The sequence below is a fragment of the Rattus norvegicus genome, chromosome 2 (genome assembly GCF_036323735.1).
Source record: "Rattus norvegicus strain BN/NHsdMcwi chromosome 2, GRCr8, whole genome shotgun sequence".
Classification (NCBI taxonomy): Eukaryota; Metazoa; Chordata; class Mammalia; order Rodentia; family Muridae; genus Rattus; species Rattus norvegicus.
This window is the reverse complement of record NC_086020.1, coordinates 93,215,899-93,228,069: the sequence shown is the minus strand read 5'-3', so window position 1 is coordinate 93,228,069 and position 12,171 is coordinate 93,215,899. Positions and strand designations below refer to the sequence as shown.

Sequence of the window (12,171 nt, the reverse complement as noted above, 5' to 3'; positions counted from 1 at the left end):
ATGTGTGTTTTGAGCTTTAGTAAGGTTTCTTTTACATATGTAGGTGCCCTTGTATTTGGGGCATAGATATTTAGGATTGAGAGTTCATCTTGGTTGATTTTTCCTTTGATGAATATGAAGTGTCCTTCCTTATCTTTTTTGATGACTTTTAGTTGGAAATTGATTTTATTTGATATTAGAATGGCTACTCCAGCTTGCTTCTTCTGACCATTTGCTTGGAAAGTTGTTCACACTCAGTTCTTGACGCTGCTGTACCGCCCATCTCCATGTCGCTACTAGAGTGAGAAGCTACGTATGTTGCAATTCCTCAAAATCTGTCATTATCCCTGTCACTTACGAGGTGAGATGGAAAGACCTTTGTACTCATGAACTTGCTGATGCAGTCCTGCCTCCCTCTCCAGCCTCATTATCCCTAATTTCTTTTACTTTCTCTTTATTCCAGGGCCCAGATGAATCATTTACTGTACATACAATATTACTCTTGACCTGGTCCATGCAGCTCCTTCCCTTTCCTTTGAAAAAAAAAAATCAATGCATGAAGAAGCTCATACTTTATTTACTTGTATTTTTTAAAGTTTGAAATTTTTACTTGTGTATATACATATATGTGCGCCACAGTGCTCCTGTGGAAGTCACTGGACAACTTTGGGGATTGATGATCAACTTCCACATTTATGCGTTTTTCGAGGCACTCAGGTGCCAGGCTTGCACTGTTTTTTGGCCATTGAGTCATCTTGTTCACATTTAAACCTCTCCCTCTTGCCTCTTGCTCTCTTTCTCTCTCTTAAATAATGTTCTGTAGCTTCTCTGGTATTTCTGTCTCAAGGCTGCTGCTTGTCCTTTGTGTGGTTTTGGCCTTTATTATGCGGTATTAAAATTGTTCCCATTCATTCAGCCAGCCCACACGCTTGAACACTTTGTGTGTGTGCAGAGGCTCTGGCTGCACAGAAACGAATACTTTATACTTGTTGGCCACAGTCAGGAGTTAGGTAGAGACGGGCTTTAAGTTAATAAATACGAAAGCAGTCTGGATACCAGATTGGATTTTGTCATAGGGTACCTGATCAGTAGAGAGAACAGTTTTTCAGAGAGCTGGGGCCATGTCAGGTTCGATACTTGTCACCCTGAGTAAGTTATCTTTCATTTACTCACAGTCAGCAGTATTTGCTGAACACACGTGGATATTGTTATCTGTAAGTGAAATGGTAACCTAAATAGAATCGTTACCTTCATGTTACTCACAGTAAGGTTGGATGGAGAATGACCAGGCAGGCACTGACCGTAACTGACAAGCTACAAGCAGCTCACACAGAGGAGAGTAGTCAACCCAGGCTCTGGAGTGCGGAGGCAGCAGAAGATTCCAGAAAGAAATGACAGCTAAGATCAACCTGAAGGAGTTAGGTAAATGAAGGGATTCTCTCTCTCTCTCTCTCTCTCTCTCTCTCTCTCTCTCTCTCTCTCTTGTGTGTGTTCAGTATTTTCCAATCTGGAAGTAAAAATCATCACAATAGAATCAGGTGCTTTAGAGGCAATAGATTTTGGATACATATAATTGTTTTTTTTTTTTTTTACATATTTTGACTTTTAAGGTCAAAGCTTCATTTTGATGATTAGGACTTTGCATAACTTAGAATCCAGTGCGCTCGCTCTCTCTCTCTCTCTCTCTCTCTCTCTCTCTCTCTCTCTCTCCTTCCTCCCTTTAACCTTCCTTCCTTCTTTTTCTTTTTTCCCTTTCAGCAACAAACATGGAGTGGATACTATCTTTCCTAGGAAGTTCTCCATGTGCTTTCCTTTTGATAACGTGGAAATCAAGGTCCTGAATCTGCTGGTTAAGTGTCTTCTAGACCACTCCAGAGTAGATGAACTAGACCTTCAGACTTGGTTGTGAGTCTCTTATTCACAGGTTTTGCATGGAGTGTCGAGCTACCTCTGTGGACAAAGAGTGACATCTAGACCGTTCGTGAGCAGCATAGGGTGGGAGACCTTTGGGAGAAGGAGCATTAGATGGAGGTGCTCAGGAAGCTTCCACGAGGCCTGTGTACCATTCTGGTACTCTCTTTAAGAATCCTATTTTTCGGGGCTGGGGATTTAGCTCAGTGGTAGAGTGCTTACCTAGGAAGCGCAAGGCCCTGGGTTCGGTCCCCAGCTCCGAAAAAAAGAACCAAAAAAAAAAAAAAAAAGAATCCTATTTTTCAGAACTTTCAGTCATTCATTCATTCATTCAAACATTCAGAGACAGATTAGGAACTGTGGCTGGGGTATAGACAGAGACTGGATTTTGACAGGCTCTGGCAATTACTTGAATTTCAGAAGGAAATGTAAAATGAAGTGGGAAAAGTTGACAGAGCCTGCCCTGTAACTTATCCAGGGGCTATGGAGGCTCAGGATACAGCAAGAGGCAAAGGAGGACCAGGTCATCAAAGGCCACAAAAGCAAGGACAAAGGGCTTAGAAATGAACTACTCATGGGTGAAAGTAAGACAGGGAGAGGAGGTTGGAGTTGTAGCTCAGTGCCAAATGTTTGCTTATTATTATTAAATCCATTGTGGCGAGCTTAATCCCATTAGCCTAAGATGCTAAAGAAACCAAAACTCCAAAGCACCAGCAAGAAAAGGAAAACACGGGACGGAAGTCAACGTCGGACTAGCTCTTCAGACAGGCTGCTTTGTTCCTGGTGTCCAGAGCACATCAGAAGCAGGCGAGACTGAAAGCAGAGAGGTGTCGTGTGTGTGTGTGTGTGTGTGTGTGTGTGTGTGCGTGCGTGCGTGCGTGCGTGTGTGTGCGTGTGTGTGTGTGTGCGCGTGTGTGTGTGTGTGTGTGTGTGCGTGTGTGTGTGTGTGTGTGTGTGTGTGTGTGTAGGGGGCAGCTATCATTATGTCCAATGATGTTATAGGTGTTACAGCCAGTCATCAGTATTCACATGCATTTCATCCATGATTCAACCTCCCTTAGATAAATATAGTAAAAAAGAAAAGTCCTTGAAGCTAACTCTGTCCCTTGTTATTTTCTAAGCATTGTAGCATAACAACCATTTATTAGACGTAAGGAAGAGACTGTATAAAGTCTCCAGAAGATTTGTATAAGGTATATGCAGTTAATGTGCTCTTTATCATTATCTTTTGTGGGATATCAGAGATTAAACCTAGAGTATAGTAAGTTCTCTGTCACTGAGCCCCAGCCCCGTTTTTATTGTGCAGCAGGAATTCTGAATAAGGAAAGAGAATCCCAGGTGTGTTTGAAAGCAAGTACAGACGCCTCCTACCTTGAACTCCGGCTCCAAAGTTCGCCCTCCTCTCAGGAGACAGTACTTCACTAGGTACTAGGATAGTACTTTGCTAGGTACTAGGCTACACCGTTCCTCATGTAGGTTTTTTTATTTTTTTATTTTGGGGTTGTAGTGTTAATTATGGTTTTTCATTTGTGTGTGACTAACCACGGATAAAGTTGGCCATTAAATTTGGAGTTGGCCCCAATCTCCTACATCTTGCCTAGCAAGATGCCTGCTCTGTTTTCCATAGCCATGGCTTGGGGGGCTTGGAGTTTGCGGACTTGGAACTTCCTGGCCTCCTTCCTGTGCATACCTACAGACCGATGCTCATGTAGCATACCATGGAACCTTAGCTTAGTCTTCTTGGCAGAGCATCCATGTTATTTTTCCTTGTGTGCTCATAAAATCGAAAAGTGGGCTCCGTGTGTAAGCCGTGGGTGGATGGCTTTGAAGTTCTGTCATTCTTTTCTGTCTATCCTTGATGGCATCCTGTGCTAATCATCAGACATTCCTCACTTAGACCAGCTCATGTCTGAAGAGAATTAGACTTTCTTTCTTTTCTTCTTCCCTTCCTTCTCTCTCTCTCTCTCTCTCTCTCTCTCTCTCTCTCTCTCTCTCCCTCTCTCCTTCCTTCCTTCCTTTCCTTCTTTTTTCCTTCTTCCCTCCCTCCCCTCCCCTCCTTCCCTCTTTTCCCCTCCCTCCCCTCCCTCCTCTCCCTCCTCCCCTCTTTCTTTCTTTCTTTCTTTCTTTCTTTCTTTCTTTCTTTCTTTCTCTCTCTCTCTCTCTCTCTCTCTCTCTCTCTCTCCCTCCCTCCCTCCCTCCCTCCCTCCCTCCCTCCCTCCCTCCCTCCCTCTCTCTCTCTCTCTCTCTCTCTCTCTTCTTTCTTTCTTTCTTTCTTTCTTTCTTTCTTTCTTTCTTTCTTTCTTTCTTTCTTTCTTTTTGAGACAGGGTCTTACTCTGTAGCCCTTGTTGGCCTGGAATCCACAACGTAGAGTAAGTTGGACTTGAACTTTGGAATTCCAGGCATGAGCAACCATTCCCAGCTTGAGAATTTGACTATTGATGGGAGGAATGCCAAGAAATCCATCAATGAGATTAAATTCACCACCATGGATTTACTAATACTAATACTAATAATAACTAACACAAAGTACTTACTTTTTTTTTTTACAGATCTAAACAGAGAATTCTTTTTTTATTAGATATATTTCTTTTTTTATAAATTTATTTAATACTTAATAATAATTCTTTGGTTTCCGGGCAAACATCCCCCTCCCCCCTCCCCTACCTTATGGGTGTTCCCCTCCCAACCCTCCCCCCATTGCCGCCGTCCCCCCAAAAGTCTAGTTCACTGGGGGTTCAGTCTTAGCAGGACCCAGGGCTTCCCCTTCCACTGGTGCTCTTACTAGGATATTCATTGCTACCTATGGGGTCAGAGTCCAGGGTCAGTCCATGTATAGTATTTAGGTAGTGGCTTAGTCCCTGGAAGCTCTGGTTGCTTGGCATTGTTGTACATATGGGGTCTCGAGCCCCTTCAAGCTCTTCCAGTTCTTTCTCTGATTCCTTCAACGGGGGTCCTATTCTCAGTTCAGTGGTTTGCTGCTGGCATTCGCCTCTGTATTTGCTGTATTCTGGCTATGTCTCTCAGGAGCGATCTACATCCGGCTCCTGTCGGTCTGCACTTCTTTGCTTCATCCATCTTGTCTAATTGGGTGGCTGTATATGTATGGGCCACATGTGGGGCAGGCTCTGAATGGGTGTTACTTCAGTCTCTGTTTTAATCTTTGCCTCTCTCTTCCCTGCCAAGGGTATTCTTGTTCCCCTTTTAGAGAAGGAGTGAAGCATTCACATTTTGATCATCCGTCTTGAGTTTCATTTGTTCTAGGCATCTAGGGTAATTCAAGCATTTGGGCTAATAGCCACTTATCAGTGAGTGCATACCATGTATGTCTTTCTGTGATTGGGTTAGCTCACTCAGGATGATATTTTCCAGTTCCAACCATTTGCCTACCAATTTCATAAAGCCGTTGTTTTTGATAGCTGAGTAATATTCCATTGTGTAGATGTACCACATTTTCTGTATCCATTCCTCTGTTGAAGGGCATCTGGGTTCTTTCCAGGTTCTGGCTATTATAAATAAGGCTGCGATGAACATAGTGGAGCACGTGTCTTTTTTATATGTTGGGGCATCTTTTGGGTATATGACCAAGAGTGGTATAGCTGGATCCTCAGGCAGTTCAATGTTCAATTTTCTGAGGAACCTCCAGACTGATTTCCAGAATGGTTTTACCAGTCTGCAATCCCACCAACAATGGAGGAGTGTTCCTCTTTCTCTGCATCCTCGGCAGCATCTGCTGTCACCTGAGTTTTTGATATTAGCCATTCTCACTGGTGTGAGGTGAAGTCTCAGGGTTGTTTTGACTTGCATTTCCCTTATGACTAAAGATGTTGAACATTTCTTTAGGTGTTTCTCAGCCATTCGGCATTCCTCAGCTGTGAATTCTTTGTTTAGCTCTGAACCCCATTTTTTAATAGGGTTATTTGTCTCCCTGCGGTCTAACTTCTTGAGTTCTTTGTATATTTTGGATATAAGGCCTCTATCTGTTGTAGGATTGGTAAAGATCTTTTCCCAATCTGTTGGTTGCCGATTTGTGCTAACCACAGTGTCCTTTGCCTTACAGAAGCTTTGCAGTTTTATGAGATCCCATTTGTCGATTCTTGATCTTAGAGCATAAGCCATTGGTGTTTTGTTCAGGAAACTTTTTCCAGTGCCCATGTGTTCCAGATGCTTCCCTAGTTTTACTTCTATTAGTTTGAGTGTATCAGGTTTGATGTGGAGGTCCTTGATCCACTTGGACTTAAGCTTTGTACAGGGTGATAAGCATGGATCAATCTGCATTCTTCTATGTGTTGACCTCCAGTTGAACTAGCACCATTTGCTGAAAATGCTATCTTTTTTCCATTGGATGGTTTTGGCTCCTTTGTCAAAAATCAAGTGACCATAGGTGTGTGGGTTCATTTCTGGGTCTTCAATTCTATTCCATTGGTCTATCTGTCTGTCTCTGTACCAATACCATGCAGTTTTTATCACTATTGCTCTGTAATACTGCTTGAGTTCAGGGATAGTGATTCCCCCTGAAGTCCTTTTATTGTTGAGGATAGTTTTAGCTATCCTGGGTTTTTTTGTTATTCCAGATGAATTTGCAAATTGTTCTGTCTAACTCTTTGAAGAATTGGATTGGTATTTTGATGGGGATTGCATTGAATCTGTAGATTGCTTTTGGTAAAATGGCCATTTTTACTATATTAATCCTGCCAATCCATGAGCATGGGAGATCTTTCCATCTTCTGAGGTCTTCTTCAATTTCTTTCTTCAGTGTCTTGAAGTTCTTATTGTACAGATCTTTTACTTGCTTGGTTAAAGTCACACCGAGGTCCTTTATATTATTTGGGTCTATTATGAAGGGTGTCGTTTCCCTAATTTCTTTCTTGGCTTGTTTCTCTTTTGTGTAGAGGAAGGCTACTGATTTATTTGAGTTAATTTTATACCCAGCCACTTTGCTGAAGTTGTTTATCAGCTTTAGTAGTTCTCTGGTGGAACTTTTGGGATCACTTAAATAAACTATCATATCATCTGCAAATAGTGATATTTTGACTTCTTCTTTTCCGATCTGTATCCCCTTGACCTCCTTTTGTTGTCTGATTGCTCTGGCTAGAACTTCAAGAACTATATTGAATAAGTAGGGAGAGAGTGGGCAGCCTTGTCTAGTCCCTGATTTTAGTGGGATTGCTTCAAGTTTCTCTCCATTTAGTTTAATGTTAGCAACTGGTTTGCTGTATATGGCTTTTACTATGTTTAGGTATGGGCCTTGAATTCCTATTCTTTCCAGGACTTTTATCATGAAGGGGTGTTGAATTTTGTCAAATGCTTTCTCAGCATCTAATGAAATGATCGTGTGGTTTTGTTCTTTCAGTTTGTTTATATAATGGATCACGTTGATGGTTTTCCGTATATTAAACCATCCCTGCATGCCTGGGATGAAGCCTACTTGATCATGGTGGATGATTGTTTTGATGTGCTCTTGGATTCAGTTTGCCAGAATTTTATTGAGTATTTTTGCGTAGATATTCATAAGGGAAATTGGTCTGAAGTTCTCTTTCTTTGTTGGGTCTTTGTGTGGTTTAGGTAGAAGAGTAATTGTGGCTTCATCGAAGGAATTCGGGAGTGATCCATCTGTTTCAATTTTGTGGAATAGTTTGGATAATATTGGTATGAGGTCTTCTATGAAGGTTTGATAGAATTCTGCACTAAACCCGTCTGGACCTGGGCTCTTTTTGGTTGGGAGACCTTTAATGACTGCTTCTATTTCCTTAGGAGTTATGGGGTTGTTTAACTGGTTTATCTGTTCCTGATTTAACTTCGGTACCTGGTATCTGTCTAGGAAATTGTCCATTTCCTGTAGATTTTCAAGTTTTGTTGAATATAGGCTTTTATAGTAAGATCTGATGATTTTTTGAATTTCCTCTGAATCTGTAGGTATGTCTCCCTTTTCATTTCTGATTTTGTTTATTTGGACACACTCTCTGTGTCCTCTCGTTAGTCTGGCTAAGGGTTTATCTATCTTGTTGATTTTCTCAAAGAACCAACTTTTGGTTCTGTTGATTCTTTCTATGGTCCTTTTTGTTTCTACTTTGTTGATTTCCGCTCTGAGTTTAATTATTTCCTGCCTTCTATTCCTTCTGGGTGTATTTGCTTCTTTTTGCTCTAGAGCTTTTAGGTGTGCTGTCAAGCTGCTGACATATGCTCTTTCTTGTTTCTTTCTGCAGGCACACAGTGCTATGAGTTTTCCTCTTAGCACAGCTTTCATTGTGTCCCATAAGTTTGAGTATGTTGTATCTTCATTTTCGTTAAATTCTAAAAAGTTTTTAATTTCTTTCTTTATTTCTTCCTTGACTAGGTTATCATTGAGTAGAGCATTGTTCAATTTCCACGTATATGTGGGCATTCTTCCCTTATACACAAAGTACTTAAACACAGCAACTTCTCTACGAGCTTCACTTATGCTGACTACTTTTATCTTCACAGTGACCTTCTGTTATATTCACTTCCCGTTTGAGGGAGTCTAAGCAAATTAAGTATTCTACCCAAGCTGATGCAGATTACAGCAGCAAGCACAGCCACTACTGGGGCCCAGCCAGCCAGCATGGGTGCTGGGTTTATATATCTTATTTATTATTACTTTTCAAACAGGATCTCTCTACATAGCCCCAGCTGTCTTGGGGTGGCAGTGAACTCACAGAGGTCCACTTGCCTCTGCCTCCTGAGTACTAGGATTAAAGGTGTGAGCTACCATGCCCAGTTGTTGCTGCAGTTAAATGAAGACCTTCAGGGCTCAACTCTACTATTTACTTTAGGGAAAGAATATCCTGTTGGGATAAATGTCTGTTCTGTTCCCTCAAATGCTAGCAGAGCTGTTTCTTGAACAACTTCAAATGCCAACCTGCTTCAGACACTGAAAGCAGAGTGAGAAATCCAGGAGAAATAATCCAGGTTTCCCTGGTAAGTGGTGAGGCCCCACTCTAGACAGCCTCTGCTGTGGAGCTGCCTTTCCTGCATTCTACATAGGTATCAGGAGTGTGGAGGCCTCTCCTGTGGATTAGCCTTCTTAAATTAGCATAGAAAGTAATGGAGTTTAGGACAGCACTTCCTTACTTTGTTGTTATTTGTCCTCTTCCCCGTCTCCTCTGTATCCCCTTGTTGATCCCTTTCCTTTCTATAATATTCCTAATATTCCTGCTCTCATGAGAGCATGACCATCTCCTAAGAGATGTTATGCTAAGAGCCTTCCTGTCTCTTATATATGCGCGCGCGCACACACACACACACACACACACACACACACACACACCACACAGAACTTAGTTTCCCCCATTTTCTTCAACTGATTTTATTCCACTGCTATTTATTTTAAAAAGATCTTTAAAGATTTATTTATTTATCATGTATAAGTACACTGTAGCTGCCTTCAGACACAGAGAAGAAAGCATTGGATCCCATTACAGATGGTTGTGAGCCACCATGTGGTTGCTGGGAATTGAACTCAGGACCTCTGGAAGAACAGTCAGTGCTCTTAACCCCTGAGCCATCTCTCCAGCCCCTTAAAAAGATCTTTAAAGGAATCACATATTCTCCATGGCAAAACATTTGAGCCATTCACCTGGTTGACTATAAGAAGAGCCACCTAGTGGCAAAATTTAGCATGCCATTCTAAAAATAAAACCAACCAACCAACCAACCAACCAACCAACCAAAAAACCCCAATTGGGCAATAATGTAAAATGTATTAATGTTGCATCTCAACCATGAGGTATGATTACTAAACTATATTACTGTACGTAGATATATGTGAGATATTATTATTTTTTTAAATTAACTTGAGTATTTCTTATTTACATTTCGAGTGTTATTCCCTTTCCCGGTTTCCAGGCAAACATCCCCCTAATCCCTCCCCTTCCCCTTCTTTATGGGTGTTCCCCTCCCCATCCTTTCCCCATTGCCGCCCTCCCCCCAACAATCACGTTCACTGGGGGTTCAGTCTTAGCAGGACCCAGGGCTTTCCATTCCACTGGTGCTCTTACTAGGCTATTCATTGCTACCTATGAGGTCAGAGTCCAGGGTCAGTCCATGTATAGTATTTAGGTAGTGGCTTAGTCCCTGGAAGCTCTGGTTGCTTGGCATTGTTGTTCATAAGGGGTCTCAAGCCCCTTCAAGGTCTTCCAGTTCTTTCTCTGATTCCTTCAACGGGGGTCCTATTCTCAGTTCAGTGGTTTGCTGCTGGCATTCGCCTCTGTATTTGCTGTATTCTGGCTGTGTCTCTCAGGAGAGATCTACATCCGGCTCCTGTCTGCCTGCACTTCTTTGCTTCATCTATCTTGTCTAATTGGGTGGCTGTATATGTATGGGCCACATGTGGGGCAGGCTCTGAATGGGTGTTCCTTCTGTGTTATGTGAGATATTATATTGCTGTTACCGTTGTTGTTTTGTGGTGCTGGGAATCAAACCAGGGCCTGGTGTGTGCTAGAAAAGCACATAAGCACTGAGTTACAGCCACAGCTCTGGCTCTTGATCTGCTTTGAAATTGATTTGGGAAAAGGCCTCAATAACTTTCCCAGGCTCGCTTGAAATTCAACCTTGCCAACTTTCTGAGTATCTGGCAATCACAGGCTTATGCCATTAGGCCTAACTCATTTAGTATTTTTTTTTAACATCAGCAAATATTATTCACAGACATTCACTGAGAATTTCAAATGTCCAAATTAAAATACCTGAGAGATATTACATTTAGCATGAGTTTACAATTCTTGGATCAAAATCTCCGTTCTCTCCAGCACTCTCAGCTTCAGAACTGATTGGACTTAAAAATAAAAACTCCCAAGGTCTGCTGAATTAGATTTTTCTTAATATCTTATTTAATTTCAGGAAAGCTTAATAATATTTGAATATTCCTTATTATAAACATGCGTCAATAATCAAGACTGTTATGCTTCCTTTTGTGATGTAACTGTTATCAAGGCACCCATGCAACATTTTCTAGTAACTTGGAAATCTACTAAAGTCTTTGGATCTCCATTTGCTACATCTTAAATAAGATCCTCACTGCTTGAATATGACGATGAGTTTGCAACTTGGTGAGTGTGCACTGGAATTCAGGTGGGAGTGGCCACTCCTGGGTAGCCCTTGCTTCCTTCTGCACTGGCATCTGAAGCCTGGCCGAGAACTTGCTGAGTGCTCTGCATCTGTCTTTCTCCCTGTGCTCCTCATTTCTTCATCTTGCCTCTTTGCCTTTTATTTGTGACAGTTAGCATTTCTGGGCTGCCAGCCCCGTCAGTTCTAGTTTTGGATTGCCAGAAGCGGGCTTTTCAAGAAACTAAGCCTAGATGGGCTGGAGAGATGGCTCAGTGGTTAGGAGCACTGACTGCCTTACCAGAGGTCCTGAGTTCAAATCTCAGCAACCACATGGTGGCTCATAACCATCTGTAATGAGATCTGACGCCCTCTTCTGGTGTCTCTGAAGACAGCTACAGTGTACTTACAGATAATAAGTAAATAAGTAAACAAATAAATAGATAAATCTTTTTTAAAAAAGAAATTAAGCATAGCTAAAATGATTGAGCCAAAAATGATTAATAATCAGACAACATTGAGAAACAAAGAATGTTCAGAGAGCTGAAGAGATAGCTTAGCAGTTAAGAGTACTTAGTGTTCTTAAGGAAGACCTGGGTTTGATTGTGAGCACCCACATGGTAGCTCAGAACCTAAGTTCGGTTCCAAAGGATACAATTCCCTCTTCCGGTGAGCAAAGGAGGCATGCGCATGGTACACATACATACATGTAAACATTCATACACACACAAAACATCCTTTTAGAAAGAATGGTGTCAGCAGGATGCTGGGACACGACTGAGGGTCTAGCTGATCAACAGGCTGAAGCAAGAAGAACTCCTGAGCATAAGCGTTCTGGGAGAGCTTGGGCAGCATAGTGAGACACCGTTTGAAAAACAAACAGGATGTCCAGCTCTGGCCAGCAAGCAGATTTAGGCATGTCTAATTTTATGTGCTTTCTACTTGATCATATAGCACACAAGAAAAGTGGGGGGGGGGTTGGATGAGGTGTGGAAAGAGATGGAGAAGTTCAGACAGTCAGGAAATTGAATGGAGGTGTATAGTGATGGAGGATGGGAAATGGGGTTAGCCACTAGAAAGTCCCAGATGCCAGGGAAGTTAAGAGGCTCCAAGGACTGAACAGGGATGACGTTAGCCAAAATGCCTAACACAGGGGAGATAGAACCTGTAGAGACTGTATCCAGTAGACACAGTACCCAGTTGAAGGTTGGGGCCACAAA

General features: G+C 42.0%; 1 long non-coding RNA gene across 4 annotated transcripts in view; it reads left to right on the top strand.

Moving 5' to 3' along the window:
• LOC103691511 (uncharacterized) overlaps positions 1-12,171 on the top strand; it is a 46,506-nt gene continuing 34,335 nt past the window's right edge. Inside the window, exons 1-2 of one of the 4 annotated variants that reach the window (XR_010064175.1) lie at positions 1-1,401; positions 1,738-1,884. This is a non-coding gene — a long non-coding RNA (uncharacterized LOC103691511). Of the gene's footprint in view, positions 1,885-7,639; positions 10,957-12,171 lie in introns of those variants that run through there. The other 3 variants (XR_005500779.2, XR_010064174.1, XR_010064176.1) reach the window with 3 other exon arrangements.